Source organism: Ziziphus jujuba, chromosome 1, assembly GCF_031755915.1.
Source record: "Ziziphus jujuba cultivar Dongzao chromosome 1, ASM3175591v1".
Taxonomy (NCBI): Eukaryota; Viridiplantae; Streptophyta; class Magnoliopsida; order Rosales; family Rhamnaceae; genus Ziziphus; species Ziziphus jujuba.
The window spans coordinates 16,719,519-16,724,298 of NC_083379.1; positions in this window are offsets into that span (position 1 = coordinate 16,719,519).

The following is a 4,780-nucleotide window of genomic DNA, read 5'->3' on the forward strand; positions in this document are numbered from 1 at the left end:
AGTTTCCTTATTGTTAGGTATGAAAAAAAGCTGAAATTAGTGTGAAATTTTAAAATATGTTATATTGCCTCATTTACTAGTGACAAATTTTATTAATTGTAAATATTTTAACATGCATGAAAGTCTTTGGATGACAATTAGTTGTTACAATTGAAAATAAAATTATGTAAAGCACACCTGAAATGTGCAAGACTTTTTAGTCTAAATGACGAAGTTTCCAAGAAGGAAAACTCATATAAATGATATTTTTGATATATAGATTTTTGAAAATATTGGATGAATTTTATGATAATTGTATTGCTCATATGTAAAAAGATTATATTAAATATTTATTTAGAATGTGTTGACTTAAAGATTGTATATGATATTTGTATTTATCTTGACATCAGGGGAAGCATGTATATCAACAAGATGCATACTATACTCTTTTTTCTTCACTAAGGTTTTGTCATGTTGGATTTTTCTGGTAAAGTTTTAATGAGGCAATATGGTAAGAATCATAAATGCTACATCAATCTAATATATGTGTAAATTATACTCTTTTTCCTTTGACAAGTTGTTTTTTTTTTTCTTTTTTCTATTGGGTTTTCCTTACAAGGTTTTAATGAGCCAATTTAACATTCAAATACATTAAAAGTGCTATAGTAAAGGGAGATATATATTAATTGTCCTCTTTTTCATTCGTTAAGATTTTGTCCTATGGGATTTTCCCAATAGTTATTAATGAGGTAATTTAGCATTTACATGCACTAGAAGTAATACAATAGGGGAGAGAATATGGTTACTATACTCTATTTTCTTCACTAAGATTTTGTCCTACTAGGTTTTCCTAGCAAGGTTTTAATGTTGAATATTCTATGTGTGATGGACATTTAAGGGGGAGTGTTATAAACATAAATGCTCATCAATACAATACGTATGAAACTCTCATATTTATTCTCTATTTATATTACATAATTCCTTGTAACCTATGCAACTTATGTTCTACAATTGATGGTTATCATTATTATTTTGTCACCTATATCATTGTATTTGCCTATATATAGAGGCATAAAATTAAAGGAATAGTATATACAATAATATGGAATTCTCTCAACCATTTCTTTACTCTCTTATGTTCTATATTGTGTTTTATATTCTTTATATCATTGTTAATCTTAGTTAGTTTATAACATCTACACACACACCCACCTATAAAGTGTCAAAAAGTAATATATTTAATAGAAAATTGTTGGACTGTTGGAATGGGAATTTCAACCTAAGAATTAGGACAAAAAATGCATAAGATTGGTTTACTTATTAAGCTTGAATAAGGCCATAATAGATATGGATGGATATATCTTGAAAGAGGAAAGCATCTAAATGAAAATGTAGTTGTAATAAGATCAAAACAAAATTGAATTGCAATACCAATCCAAAGGATTGCTCTTCAATCCATATGAAAGCATGTTCATTAGTAGTTGAATGAAATCAAAAGTGTAGCATAATAAATATGGATGGATATATCATGAGAAAAAGAAGCTTGAAAACCCATGCATATATGTTCAAGAGTCAAGTATACTTTTAAAGTATACATTGCATTATATGTTCACTAGATATGTGTCATAAGTAAGATAATAGTTATATTTTTAAGTACATGGGATAAGCATACTATATTTTTAGAGCATGAAAGGATATCTTAGTTTTTTTTTTTTTTTTTAACTAAATGCTCCATATTGTCATGAATTCCTCCATGCCAAATTGGATTTTGTATATACCTTGGACGACTTAACATGTTCTTTGTGATTTTCCCTTTTGAGAAATTGCCTTTTTGTATTGCTTGTTCATTCCCCTTCATTATAGATGTGTCTTTTGCAATGTGTTGATTTGCCCAAATGACTTTCCATCTAAATATGTGTTGTTTCTTCTAGATTGTCTTCCATCCTGATCAATGTCATTCCATCCGAACTATGATTACTTCACCTAAATTTTCACCTTTTTTCTTGCCCAATTGAGGATTGAAGCGTGTGACTTGCTTGGTTTGCTCTTCCTTTTACATATTTGCGTGCCTTACGTTATTCAAATGATTATGGTTGGCATCTTGCATTTTGTATTTTGGTCTTTGTGGCATCTTGTGTTCAAAATTGAGCTTTTTGATGTAGTGTGTTCGAATTTCAGCATGAGACTCCAAATAATCTGGAATTATTGACATAGCCTCTTCTAATATCTAGCATCATTTTTATGCTCATTTGGCTTGGATTTTTTTCCCCATATTTTTGCTATCATAGGACTTGCATATTATATCTTGCATCTTGCATTTATTTGACAATTCGATTCAATTATTTTCCCATTCGTGTAGTATTTATAAATTTTGCATATTTCGTCACCCATCTTGTGTCTTGCACCTTGCATCTAGCATGGAGTGCTAACATATTTCATTCATCTAACGACTGATTATAACTTTCATCTTACATGTTGGGTGATGTGTGAATTCTTTGTTATACCTTCTTGTAATTATGCAATATAATCTTAAATCCATCATCTTGCATTTGAATACTACATTTGGCATGGGATTTTGCATAAAATCCAACAAATATTGGTGGCCCCAGCCTATTGTTGGATGAATGCCACCAAATGATTGCTTGCTTGATGAATTTGTTGAATTGAAAATTTATCTTATGTGCATTTTCTCCACCAGCTCAAGTTATTTTCTTTCTTTGCATTGGGTTGGTCTTGTTACACACAGGCATGTTTGGCATATGGGACATCACCATCTACATTCTTTTAGCTTGTAGGGATGTGTACCATGAGGCCAAAAGGTTGATTGCAAAGCAATTTTTGTTTAGGAGAGATTGTTGATGTTTTTGGTGTTATTTGCAGCTCTTCACAGTTATAAGGTAAGGACTTTAGCGGCTTTGGATATCAGCATTCAAAATGCACATAAGAGGTTGGAATATATATATATATATATATATATATATTGCTTCTTGGTGTGTCTGTTCTTCCCAACATCCCTATGAGCTCACTGTAATTTTTTTAATGATTTTGATCTTAGCTTGCTTGCTTGTACCTTTGATAATCTTCTCATAAGTTCGGATGACTTTTTAATGCCTTTGGATGACATTCTCAGATACCCAAATGACTTTCTCATAGGTTCAAATGACATGATAGACTTTCATTTTTCTGTACTTTTCTTGTGGCTTTGGATAGTTTATTTTGAGGCATATATGTTTATAATGAGCGTTTAATAACCCTTGATTGTTTCTTTGTAGTAGTGACAAATAGTTTTTCCAAGCCTTTAGTGTATTTGAGGGGATATTCAATCATTTATTACTTGTAACACCCCGACCCGAGAAAATACCCTGAATTTGAATTTTTTACCAAGGTTGACCGGATTGACCAAGTGGGTCTTAGTTTGACTTTTTACTGTGGGTAGAATTTCATGTTGATCGAGGTATCGTGGTAAAATACTCATCGACATGAGTTCGTAAACTGGTAATATGCCAAAATCGGAGCTAATAATATAAAGTTATGGTCAAAAGAAGATGTGATCCGGATTGATCATCAAGTTTGAAGTTGAATTTTTATTTACATAGCCTTTGGTGTTGACCCATGTATTATATGTAAGTGTTTGTCGATACGAGTCCGTAGACTGGTGGCATGCTTAATGTGGATCCATGGTTGAAAAGTTACGGGTCTGTAAAATTGTATCTATTTTTTCCAGAATTGATTTTAACAGGTAATGCAACATTCATATATATTCAAACGAATATTTTATTTGTGTCACGTGTCACCAGTTGGGATGCGTCACATGCCACATTTATAAACTGCCACGTGTTATCCTCAATAAAATATTATATTATTTTATTATACTATTTTATTAGTTTATTTCTTGTACTTTCTCTTTTTCTTTTTCTTTTCTTTTTCCTCCCCCTTGTTGAAGTGTGGCAATTTTGCCACTTGATGGTGCATGTCATCGGCTAGCATGCACACCTTGGTATCAAATTCTTTCCTTTTATGAGTTTATATTTCTTTGTATGTTTTTAATTGATGCAAGGTATATTTTGATAATGTTTTGTGCCTAAGTTATGTATGCAAAATTATAGGCAAAATTATGCACAAAAGAGTAGGAATGTTATGCTTGAAATGCCTATGGTGCTGGATTCATAATTTCCAGCAACATAGTTCCACTATTTATCGTATATCTCAGGTTGCAAATGGAGTTTTGGGCTGAAATTTTGAGGGATGTCTATAGACATATATAGAAGACTATGGTTCAAAATTCAGGTCCAAATGACATGGGAAAGTCCATTTTCTATTCCAAACAGATTGCTGTATCTGATGGGCCCAGTATGCAGAGTATGGGTCAGCTTTGGAGCTGTTTGGCCCATGATCCGGTTCCAGAACTTTCCTAGCTCTTGGAACAATATTTATTGATGACCAAGGATGCTTCCAACGAAGTTTCATAAGCAGATACAAAGGGGAACTAAGTAGGTGAAGCTAGTTTGGTTGTTTACCCAAACTAGTTAAACAATAAGAACTTAGTTCAAACCATGTGCCACTTTTCACTATATTTGGAATAGACATGTTGCAGCTGGTTTTTGACTCTTTTGTGTATGAAAAGTTAGATGTTGACCATTTTACTTTTTAAATTTCAAATACTTTACTCATTTTGTAAGCTCACATGCTTGGCATGTGTGAACTAGTTGTAATTTCAAGCTTATATTGTAAAATAAATGAAATGGCTATACATCCAAGCCTTATTTTCAAAAGCCAACGTGTTCCTCTTCTTCTTATCTCT